A 12,365-nucleotide genomic window follows, 5' to 3' on the forward strand; every position below is an offset into this window, starting at 1 on the left:
GGGCTGCTTCTACATCCTGCCAGAAGTGGCTGAAGGCGCGGCTCCACCAGGCCAGGTATACCCTGAAACCATCAGACCATGAAAGCCGCCTCTACATCCTGCCAGAAGTGGCTGAAGGCGCGGCCAACGTGAGAGGGTTTAGGGTGGGTTAACGGACTTGTGGGTGGAGGGTGGTGATGTATGGTACCTGATGGTTTTAAAAGTTTTACCATGTTTTAATGTTTTATGCATTTTAAAATGTTGTCTTGCAGCCCGAGGACGTGCTGGTGATAACTAAGGGGGAATGTGGCGCCCCTGACCTGGTCAGGCACCACTGAGTACTGCACCCATGCTGGGGACAGTACAAACAGGTAATCCAGAAGGCTGACCGAGGTGTGACTACACAGGCGCATAGTGATCAGGTCTCACACATGTACCTTTGAGAGGACCCCTGGGGATCCCAGGAGGGGGCAAAGCCTTCACCTCCACTTGAGGAGTGGAGGGGGCGAAGCCTCCATCTCCACTCAAGGGGTGTGGTAGAGAGCCTGGTTGCTAGGTGGCGTAGGCAAGAACAGGAGAGGAGGAGCAGTGAGCCGGTTTAGTGTGCAGTCCAGGGAGAGCAGACGTCAGGAGCAGACCCCTGGGGCTGTGGCAGTCTAACAGCGTCCGCGCAGTGACTACCGACGGGGGAGAACGGTCACCTAGTAGTGCTACCCGAAATCCATCTTCAGCTAAAGAGAGAGCAACGGAGTGGGAAGTAAGGAGACTGCTAGGGAGTTACCAGGCCCAAACGGGTAGCAGGTCCCAGTGCAGGGATAGATCCACCTTTCCTTGCCAAACCTGCATGAGGGGGCACTTCATACCCCCAAGACCACACTACAGAGTCCGCAGCCACGTCGCCACAGTTAGGGCCCATAGTTCACAGGAGGCAAGCAGCCGGAGTGTCCTGGTCCAGGCTACAAGCAAACGGGCCAAAACGAAGGGGAGAGAGGCTTCAGCAACTTCCCTGGGTGACCCCCATAGGGACTAAAAGTCGGGGTTACCCCAAAACGCAAAGGGCTAAGGAAGGCGAGTCGGTAGTCACCCTCATCAGTCAGCCTGAAGGACACCTGGTTCCAGCCTGGTTCATCCCAGCTACGCCCGGGTTACTCACTCTGCCACCTTCTGTGAGTAAAACCCCTGAAAGACATTCTGTTTGTGTGGAGTTATTCTGCACCTTGTGTTTCTACACACCTACACAGGGCCCTGGGGCTTGCCTCACTCTCAGGAGGCTATTACAACTGACTGCACCCACCATCAGCCCCAGGCATCCCTTAATCTGCAGTGGCGGTCCCCACTGACCGCAATTCTGAGAGTGGCGTCACGACAATCCTAAATAGAAGATCTCCTACCCGTGACAGGATCCAGCCGAGTGGAGTCCCTGAAGGTAATGCACCGACACTGCACTTGTGGGGCTTCACACCATCACTCCCGGGATCCCCACACAGAGCAGCAGTGGTGTCCACACAATCACCACAACCGTGGGTGGCGTCACGAACATTAATCAAATCCCACACCAACCAATCACCCCTTTCACTCACGGGCGAGGAGCGCCGCTTGAGTCCCCGGGATCCGGCCTATCGCTCGAGCCACCGAGCAGCAGTAGCCGCAGGGCGGCGGCGGCCGGACCCGAGCAGTGGGAGAGCGCAGCGTTGACACCCTCCTCCCCGCCCGCGATACATGCAGTGGGAAAAATGTACAACTGAACCCCTAAGATGCTGCTGTCAACATCATCTAAGTAAGTAAAAAGAAGGAGGGTTCTTTGTAGAACAGCGCAATGCTCCTCCCGTAAGACCGGATTGTGGGTCTATTTTTTCTTCTAGATTTTTTTCTATTACTTGTTTTGTATGTGATATTTATTTCACCATCTGAATATCCCGTCTATTTAAGTTGATAGATCAAATCATGATTTTTATCATTATAAGTCTTGCACACAGCCAGTTTTGCTTTTTTTTTATTTCAAACATTGATGCCATATAGAAAGTATATGCAATAAATGTATGATCAGTGCTTGTCCCACCTGCAGAACTCACATCTAATGAAATAATGGTGGGTGGAGGGAGGCTTTCACGTTCTGCCTTGTTTGTGCTCCAGGAACAGAACAAAAGGCGATGCTCGGATATGACTCTTGTAATTGTAGATTCAGTCTCTGAGACTGCTGAGTATTTCATTACTGCCATAAAAGAACAATAAAGATCACCAAACAAAGGCATTGTGTCACAATTTCTCTGTGCAGAGCATTTTGTATACAGGGGATGCTCTGCTGCACCTTCCTGGTATTACGGAGCCAGCAGTGACATGTTTCCTTTATGTAGAGCATTTTGCATTTGGAGATGATCTGCTGTGTTTCTCTGAGTACTTGCTGGCAGGTTGTTTGACAGTAGAGATGAGCGACCTCTGAAGGCTCGAGTTCGGTTTGGTTCGTCGTCGTCGACGAACCTCTCGAACCCCATTGAAAACAATGGGAGGCAAACACAAACACATAAAAACACATACAAAACACCTTCAAAGGTGTCCAAAAGGTGACAAACAACTCCCAAGACACCACAAACACATGGGAAAGTGACAAGGACATATACTCATACGAAAACAAAACAGCTGGATGAGGAAAAAGAGGAGACACAGATATAGGTATGTCATGCCCTTCTAAACTCATGTAAAACACAGCAAGACGACTTCAAGCAGAGTCTCCCTTTTTTCCAAAAATTGGGCCCCACAGACACCACTTCAGTGGCATCACTTGTGCCCCAGTTGCAAACTTGACAGGTAGATTTGCATGAAGCACAGTCAAAAATACGCCAGCCTTAACTGTCCCCAGGATGACACCGGGGTAGGTAGAAAAGTCCTTGCTGATCCAGGACTTGTTCATCTTGACTCATTTTTAAAAACACAGCAAGGTGACTGCAAGCAGAATCTCCCTTTTTTCCAAACATTGGGCCCCACAGACACCACTTCAGTGGCATCAGTTGTCCCCCACTTACAAACTTGACAGGCTGATTTGCATCAAGCACAGGGGTAGTAAAGTCCTTGCGGATCCATGACATGTTCATCTTGATGAGCGTTAGTCTGTCCACATTGTCACTGGACAGACGCGTGCGCTTATCTGTCAGCACACACCCAGCAGCACTGAAGACACGTTCAGAGACAATGCTGGCTGCGGGACACGACAAGATCTCCAAGGCGTAAATGGCGAGCTCAGGCCATTTTTCAAGATTTGAAGCCCAAAATGAGCAAGGCTCCAGTTGCAAAGTCATCGCATCGATGTGCATTTGGAGATACTCCTGTATCATCCTCTCCAGCCGTTGACTATATGTCAGACTTCTTGTCTCTTGTGGCCTTACATTGGATGGTCTAAAAAAACTATGAAACGATTCCATAAAATTGCTGTTACAAGCACCAGATACAGTGTTGCTGGTACAGTTTGACTGATAATGATGAGACAGTCCCATGCTTGGCAAGCTACAACTGGGAGATTCCACTGGTGTTTGGTGGAAAAGCCTAGCTAAGATTGAGTAACAGCTTCTGCTGATACTCCTGCATACGTGCATCCCTTTCTATGGCTGGAATTATTTCGCCAAATTTGGACTTGTACCGGGGATCTAATAGTGTGTCAGCCCAGTAGTCATCATCACTTCTAATTCGGACAATCCGAGGGTCATGTTGTATGTAGTGCAGCAAGAAGGTGTGGCGCCCTGGACCAGCCAGGGGCCACAGAGAAAAACACCAACACACCCCACACTCCCGGTCAGGCATACCGAAGTCAGACTAAAACCCTTGTTGCCTTCCTCCAGGGGCTGATGTCCACACCAGGGGGTGGAGCCAGGCGGTTGGTCTCCGCCCACCGAGGAGTTCACAGTCCTGGAGGCGGGAAAAGCAGACAGTTTAGTGCGGGAAGTGAAAGTGGAAGGAGGAAAGTAGCAGTTGAGCAGACAGAAAGTGGTCCGGGTGTGTGGCCCGGACGGATCAGCAAGGTTGGCAGACGGTGGTGACCGTCTGAAGGAGTGGCCTATCGGAGTCTACCGTAAGGACCGTGGACGGGTGGTGGCCCGGCGGTACCTGACCGGTACGCAAAGAGAAGTCAGCACCATCTGGCAGGGGCTTACGGACCCCGGCAAGGCTAGGAGTCGTCGTGAATTTGCCAAATTCCTTAGCGAAGGGGACCTCCTGGGTTTCCCAGCAGCCAAGTCCCGACAGAAGGCAACAGTCCAACCGAGAGAGGGAAACACAGTCACCGCCAAAGCAAAAGTTCCCAGGGCCAGAGCCTACGGGCAAAAGGGGCTCCTCCAGCCCATATCCAAGCTGGGGAGCGGGTTACCGGTGGGAACCCATTGGAACCGTTTACAGTACATAGGTGCAGGGAAAGGCAGTCACCATCAACCTGCCGGGAGAAACAACACCGCAGCCGTCTGTGGGACCCGTCCATCCAGCCGTGTGTTTTACAGAGTACTGTGTCCTCATCATTGGCTGAGTGAGTACCACCGTGCCATGCGGCACAGCGCTGCCCCCGCGACCCTGCACCTCCTTAGGCCCCGCAACCCGCCTGCCATCCATCCCTACCCCATCACCGGGCCCCAGGACAACCAACCCCCTACCCACGGAGGGGAGAACTAACAACAAAGCTGCTCCCTGTCACCGCTCCCGGGATCCCTGTCTAGAGCAGCGGTGGTGTCACCAATATCACCACAACCGTGGGTGGCGTCACGGACAATAACCAAATCCCCACCATCCAATCCCCATCCCCTTTTCACTCACGGGCGAGGAGCGCCGCTCGAGTCCCCGGGATCCGGGCCACCACCGAGCAGCAGCGGCAGCCGCAGCAGCAGCAGCGGCCGGACCCGAGCAGTGGGAGAGTGCAGCGTCCCCTCCTCCGCCCGCGACAACTTGGCGTCACGAACAGGATCCTACCGTTCTACCAACTGGTGGAAGTGCGGCTTGTGTGACCGCCGGAGGTGTCCGGCCGAAAAATATGTGAAGCCGCCATCTTGGGCGCGAATAATTCCCGCTCGAGCGTCTCCTCGAGTAGTAGAGGCGCGAAGGCCAAAACCCCGCCCCTGTAGAGGAGGAGCCGGAAAGAGACTAAGGGGGACTGATGGCGTCTGGCCGCATGTAGCCCGCGGCTATAAAAGCAGGGACGCCAGGACCCTGCGGCCATCTTGTTCCTGGGAGAGGCCGCCAGCAAGATGTATATGCCGTCCCGTAGCACCGTAGCCCCCGCGCCTGGAACCGTGGCGTGGGTGGAAATCCGGACCGCGCAGCTCCAACAACGGCTGCAGGTCAAGATGCAGCTCCTCTTGGAGGAGTGGGAGGCCGTCATGGCGGAGGTTATAGCGACCGTACGGAGACGCGAAGAGGAGGGAGCTTCGGAAGGGAGGGTGAGTGACCCACGCCCCGGTACCCCTAGTGGGTCGGTCATCGTGGCTGCGGGACCCGGTCTGAACCCGCTCGCCCTGCTACCTCCATCGCTACCCGTATCGTCTGCCGTGACCCCGCCACTAGGCCCGCTACCCCCGCAACCGGTAGCGGTACCCTGCATGTCCGTCCTGGCGGATTGACCTGTAGCCGGAGCCCGTGACCGACTGGAAGTGCTGCCCTGGAAAGTGCAGAAACCCGAGCCGGAGGCATTTACGGAGACTTCCCCTGAGCCGGAGCCGACAGGCCGCTCCGTGCAGAAGGCCCAGCGGAGGAAAGCCCCTGTGCCCATCCCCCACACCTCGGCTGAGGTTGCGCCGGGTTGCCGCTGCAAAGCAGCACCCCAGGCCAAGTCACCGCGGGACCTTCCACCCAGATTGCCAGTGGTGGGCGGTGTCCAGAAGGTCTCGCGGGGCCCGACCCGTGCGCCGGAGCTCGCAGCAGCTCCATATTGGGACAGGGAGCCGACACCGTTGGGGCCGGAGATCGCTGAAAGGGAAAGAAAGAAGGTAGAATTGGTGGCCCGTACGATACAGGAAAAGGAGAGTCTGAGGCAAGCAACCTTGCGTGTCCGGGGCCCCCTGTATGAAGGGCAGGTGAGGCGGTTTGATGTCCGCCGGGGCTATGGCTTTATATATGAACCGGGCCTGGAGGCCGAAGTCTTCATAGCCCGGCGGGATGTTAATGCCCACCTGCCGGAGGAGCACCCAGGCCGTAACCTGATGCCGGGCGACCTGGTACAGTACACCCGGCACTGTGGGGAGAGGGGGTGGTTTGCACTGGATGCCAAGCTGAGGGGCAGCCAGGAGGCCCGGGTGTCCACCGCGTCCCCTCCCCCAGCCGACATCGAAGAGTCGGAGTAAGGTCAGCGGAGCCCCGCTGCAAGTTGTTCCCCGTTGGAACCACAAAAGTACCGTTTGAAAAAGAATGATTAACCGAAGATTCATCTGATTTGCTGCTTGATTTGCACCGGTCGTTGCCGGCAACTGGTCCCCGTTGGGACCCCCTTTTCACATTATGCGTAGAAACTACTACGAACAGGCCCGAGAACTAGCAGGGCAACCACAAACTTGTGGCATGTAAATAATAATGTTGTTGTGGCTATACCGTTACCGCCTCCGGAGAGGCAGATTGGAGGAAGGGCCCGCAGTGGAGCAGGCTGGGGCCCAGCCACCACCGGAACCGGTGGCGATCCTCTGGGGGTTTCAGGGGTTCCCCATGGACGTGGGTCCCCTGAAAAGGACAGAACCCGCTCGGGCAAGTTGTGCTGGACTGGGGTCAAGGGGTGCTGCCTGTTTGCTTAGGGGCAGCATCAGGGCCAGGTTGCTTGGGTGGGAGAGAGCGGAAGTCGTAACCGTTAAGTAACGTTTTAAGTAAGAGTACCTCCCGATGTGGGAAGATGTTATTTTAAATGTAATGTGTTTACCGTTTATCTTTTCAGTTTGTGAAAATAAAACCGGTGATGGACGGGCAGCTCGCGGACGGTCTGCATTTTACTAAGGGGGAATGTGGCGCCCTGGACCAGCCAGGGGCCACAGAGAACAACACCAACACACCCCACACTCCCGGTCAGGCACACCGAAGTCAGACTAAAACCCTTGTTGCCTTCCTCCAGGGGCTGATGTCCACACCAGGGGGTGGAGCCAGGCGGTTGGTCTCCGCCCCCCGAGGAGTTCACAGTCCTGGAGGCGGGAAAAGCAGACAGTTTAGTGTGGGAAGTGAAAGTGGAAGGAGGAAAGTAGCAGTTGAGCAGACAGAAAGTGGTCCGGGTGTGTGGCCCGGACGGATCAGCATGGTTGGCAGACAGTGGTGACCGTCTGCAGGAGTGGCCTATCGGAGTCTACCGTAAGGACCGTGGACGGGCGGTGGCCCAGCGGTACTGGACCGGTACGCAAAGAGAAGTCAGCACCATCTGGCAGGGGCTTACGGACCCCGGCAAGGCTAGGAGTCACCGTGAATTTGCCAAATTCGTTAGCGAAGGGGACCTCCTGGGTTTCCCAGCAGCCAAGTCCCGACAGAAGGCAACAGTCCAACCGAGAGAGGGAAACACAGTCACTGCAAAGGCAAAAGTTCCCAGGGCCAGAGCCTGCGGGCAAAAGGGGCTCCTTCAGCCCATATCCAAGCTGGGGAGCGGGTGACTGGTGGGAACCCATTGGAACTGTTTACAGTACATAGGTGCAGGGAAAGGCAGTCACCATCAACCTGCCGGGAGAAACAACACCGCAGCCGTCTGTGGGACCCGTCCATCCAGCTGTGTGTTTTACCGAGAACTGTGTCCTCATCATTGGCTGAGTGAGTACCACCGTGCCGTGCGGCACAGCGCTGCCCCCGCGACCCTGCACCTCGTCAGGCCCCGCAACCCGCCTGCCATCCATCACTACCCCATCACCGGGCCCCGGGACAACCAACCCCCTACCCACGGAGGGGAGAACTAACAACAAAGCTGCTCCCTGTCACCGCTCCCGGGATCCCCGTCTAGAGCAGCGGTGGTGTCACCAATATCACCACAACCGTGGCTGGCGTCACGGACAATAACCAAATCCCCACCCTCCAATCCCCATCCCCTTTTCACTCACGGGCGAGGAGCGCCGCTCGAGTCCCCTGGATCCGGCCCACCGCTCGAGCCACCACCGAGCAGCAGCGGCAGCCGCAGCAGCTGCGGCCGGACCCGAGCAGTGGGAGAGCGCAGCGTCCCCTCCTCCACTCGCGACAAAGGCGCTCATGTGTCTTGCGCCTCCATGCGGACCAAGTCCTCACTGTGTTTGTGGCGGCGAGGTGATAACCGTGCTTTCTTCCTCTGACATTTCCCCCCAACCTCGTTCAACCGAAATTTGACCAAGGTCTTCCTCATCTGCTGAGTCTTCCATGCACATCGAGAGTTCGTCCTCCATTTCTTCCTGGTCTCCTGCACCTTCCTCAACATTTTGGCTGCTACCATGCGCTCTTGTTAATCCCTCTCCCCCACCGTCCCATGCCTGCTGCCTTGGTGATGCTGAACGTCTGGACCTTGTATATGTTGGTATCCCTTGCGCATATGAATCCTCCTGTACTTCCTCCCCTTCCTCTTGTCCCACCCCCTGACTCCGAATAGTGTTTAGCGTGTGCTCCAGCATGTAAATGACTGGAATTGTCATGATGATAATGGCATTGCCAGCGCTAAACATATTCGTCGCCATGTCGAAACTGTGCAGAAGGGTGCATAGATCCTTGATCTGAGACCACTTCAGCAGTGTGATCTTCCCCACCTCTGCATCTCATTGGCCGAGGCTGTACGTCATGACGTATTGCACCAGGGCTCGGCGGTGCTGCCACAGTCGCTGCAACATGTGGAGAGTCGAATTCCAGCGTGTCGGCAAATCGCATTTCAGGCGATGAACCGGCAGGGCATAAGACTTCTGGAGTGATGCAAGTCGGTCAGCTGCGGCGGTTGAATGGCAGAAGTGAGCAGAGAGTGACGGTGCCCTGTGCAGAAGCTCATCTAGGCCGGGATAATGGGTTAAAAATTGCTGGACAACAAGGTTCAACACGTGAGCCATACAAGCCACGTGTGTCACCTTGCCCCGGCGTAGGTCCGCACCCAGGTTTGCAGCATTGTCGCACATGGCCTTCCCTGGCTGCAGGTTGAATGGAGACAACCATTTAGTAGACTCACTCGCAAGAGCTGACCACAACTCCTGAGCTGTGCGACTCTTATTTCCAAGACATTTCAAGTTAAAGACCGCCTGATGCCGTTGAGCTCTGCTGCCAGCATAGTAAGGAGGTGTGCGGGATTCCTTGTGCACAGTTACACCGTGGGTGGCCTGACCAGGCAGGCTTGTGGCGGAGGTGGAAGACCCAGACGAGATTGAGGAGGCAGAAGCAGTGGAGGAACTTCTACATACAGAGGATTGACACACAAGTCTTGGGGACGGCAAGACTTGTTCAGCAGACCCTTCTCCATCTCTCACCATAGTTACCCAGTGCCCAGTCAGCAACATGTAACGCCCCTGTCCATGCTTACTGGACCAAGTATCGGTGGTGAAATGCACCCTGTCACACACAGAGTTTCTCAAGGAAGCGGTGATGTTGTGTGCAACATGCTGGTGTAGCGCAGGCACACCTTTCTTGGAGAAGTAGTGGTGACTGGGCATCTGGTACTGGGGCACTGCGACTGACATAAGGTCTCGAAAATCCTCTGTGTCCACCAGGCGGAAAGGCAGCATTTCGGTAGCCAAGAGCTTACAGAGGGTGAAAGTCAACCTCTTAGCTTTGTCATGGCTCGGAGGAAATGGCTTTTTGTTTGTCCACATCTGAGGGACCGAGATCTGGCTGCTGTGTGGAAATGGTGTTGAGTAGGGTGTCCCTGGAAAACTGCAGGTCTGTGAGGAAAGTGCAGGCGGAGACATGATGTTGCCATCATCCAAAGTCGGTGCTCTTGATGTCTGAGAGAGCTCTACACCAGCACTTGTTTCCCCTTGCAAAACAACTGACGACATGCCAAGCAAACTGCCTGTTGCGGTTAAAGAGGTGCAAGGTCTTTGTGGAAAAATATGTGTGACAGCTGTCCCCACAGTCATAGAGGATGAAGAGCGCGCGGATGCACTTGAAGGGGCAGACGGTGGTTGGCCCGCTCCGCTAGGCGACATTGTAGCACGGTGAACTTCCCACTGGGACTTATGCTTGTTATTCATGTGACGATTCATGGAAGAAGTTATCAAACTAGTGAGGTTTTGGCCTCTACTTATAGATTGGTGAAAAATCTTACAGATCACATGATTTGGGAGATCTTTTGCAATGTCAAAAAAGGACCAGGCTATTCAAGGCTTAAAGCCCATGCGACCTGCAGAGCCACCCCGACTTGTGCTCAGAGGCAGAGTTGTGGCTGAGGATGCAGTTGTTGACGTGCTTCCAGTACTCCGACTCTGTCCAGGAAGGCGCAAGGTAACTTCGTCGTCAGTCGCATCCTCCTCCACCGGTGACCTCCTCGAGTGCCTGACTGTGGGTTGACAGTAAGTGGGATCTAGAACTTCATCATCAAGCGTTGTGTTTTCACTCCCCTCGCCCTCAGGCCTAACCTCTTCCTGCCCTGACTGAATAATTAAGTTGTCATCCCAATCAGGTATCTGCGTCTCATCGTCATCAGTACGTTCCTCATTGTCTCCACCAACAGGTGTTACAGTTTGGGAATGAGGGTCTACATTATGCTCAGAAACTTGGTCATCAGGGCCTGAATCTGACTCACAAAGCTTATGGGCATCACTGCAGACCATTTCCTGTTCTGTACTCACTGTAGCTTGGGAGCATACCTCTGATTCCCAGGCTATAGTGTGACTGAACAGCTCTGCAGACTCAGCCATCTCTGTTACACCATACTCTGCAGGGCGGGTGGAGACTTGAGAGCTGGGAGAAAGCAAGTGCGATTGGGGTGTCAACTCAGGACTGTTGTTTTTTGGATGTTGAAGTTGAGGTGGAGAGGCCACTTGTTGGAGCACTTGAGATCTATTCAAGCATGTTCTTTTTTTGTGCATCATCTACCTTTGTTCCAGTTGTTCGGTTCTGTAGAAAAGGTAGCACATCCGATTGTCCACGGAAAGTAGTAGACATCTTACTTTTGCTGGAAGATTTCTTCAGCAGATGTTAATATAGCTTTCCCACCTACCCCACGGACACAAACTTTTTTTCCTTTTCCAACACCCCTGTTCCCCTTTCCACCAGCATCTGTCCTTTTGCCACTCATTTTGTTAGTGACAAGATTGGACACTTAAAATGTGGTAGCAAAAATGAAGAGGTGGTGTAGATTGCAGAGGTGGTCTAGCTTTATTGACAGCTGAAGAACCAACACTAACTATCCCAGACAATTTTAGTATGCCCCTAACAGTGGCAGCACAGTTTGCAATTAGAATTGCGTAGCAAAAATGGACAGGTGTGTGCAATGCAAAGGTGGTCTAGCTTTATTGACAGCTGAAGAACCAACAATGACTATCCCAGTCAATTTTAGTATGCCCCTAACAGTGGCAGCACAGTTTGCAATTAAATTGCGTAGCAAAAATGGACAGGTGTGTAGCATGCACAGGTGCTGTACCGTGATTGGCAGCAAAGGAACACTTAGGGGCATACTAAAATTATCTGGGATACTACCTAAGTGTTCCTTTGCTGCCAATCACGGTACAGCACCTGTGCATGCTACACAACTGTCCATTTTTGCTACGCAATTTTAATTGCAAACAGTGCTGCCACTGTTAGGGGCATACTAAAATTGTCTGGGATACTACCTTACAGTGGCAGCACAGTTTGCAATTAGAATTGCGTAGCAAAAACTGGGCAGGTGGGTAGAATGCACGGGTGCTGTGGGTTAGTGGACAGCAAAGGAACACTAGTATTCCAGACACGTTTAGGATGCCACAAAAGTGTCAGCTCTTTGGGGAAATAAAATAGCGTGGTAAAAATGGGCAGGTGGGTAGAATGCACGGGTGCTGTAGGTAGCAGGACAGCAAAGGAAGCCTCACTTTCTATCCCTGTCAATGAAAAAATGCAGCAAGGAATTGCCTGAGATGAGGTAGCCAGACACATGCCCTTGCTTGTCTGGCAAAAATCCACTTTGCAGTGTGTGTCTCTGTGATATGCTGACAGCCTGGCCCGCCCAACTGTATGTGCGGTTAGGGGAAAAAAAATGGTGATCGGCATTCTCTCAGCACTCAGCTGCAGCACTGATCTAAACCCCGTCCCCCCGCACACTATGCACTGAATTTTGATAATAACGTGATTCACAGTGACTCACACTATTACAGTGAAAAGCCAGCTAGTAACTAGCTAGGCTTTTTGTTGATCGAACCATTCTTGAACGTTACTTGAACTGTCGAGCTTTTAGCAAAAGGCTCGAGTTCGTCGAACGACTCAAACACCCCCCAAAATCACTTGAACATGAAATTGGCGAACCTCGAACATCGCTCATCTCTATT

At 53.7% G+C, this 12,365-nt stretch overlaps 1 protein-coding gene across 1 annotated transcript in view; it reads left to right on the plus strand.

Moving 5' to 3' along the window:
• DSTN (destrin, actin depolymerizing factor) overlaps positions 1-12,365 on the plus strand; it is an 89,130-nt gene that overhangs the window by 72,848 nt on the left and 3,917 nt on the right. The gene's annotated exons all lie outside the window — the stretch shown is intronic.

The sequence above is a fragment of the Anomaloglossus baeobatrachus genome, chromosome 3, assembly GCF_048569485.1.
Source record: "Anomaloglossus baeobatrachus isolate aAnoBae1 chromosome 3, aAnoBae1.hap1, whole genome shotgun sequence".
In the NCBI taxonomy this organism is placed as follows: Eukaryota; Metazoa; Chordata; class Amphibia; order Anura; family Aromobatidae; genus Anomaloglossus; species Anomaloglossus baeobatrachus.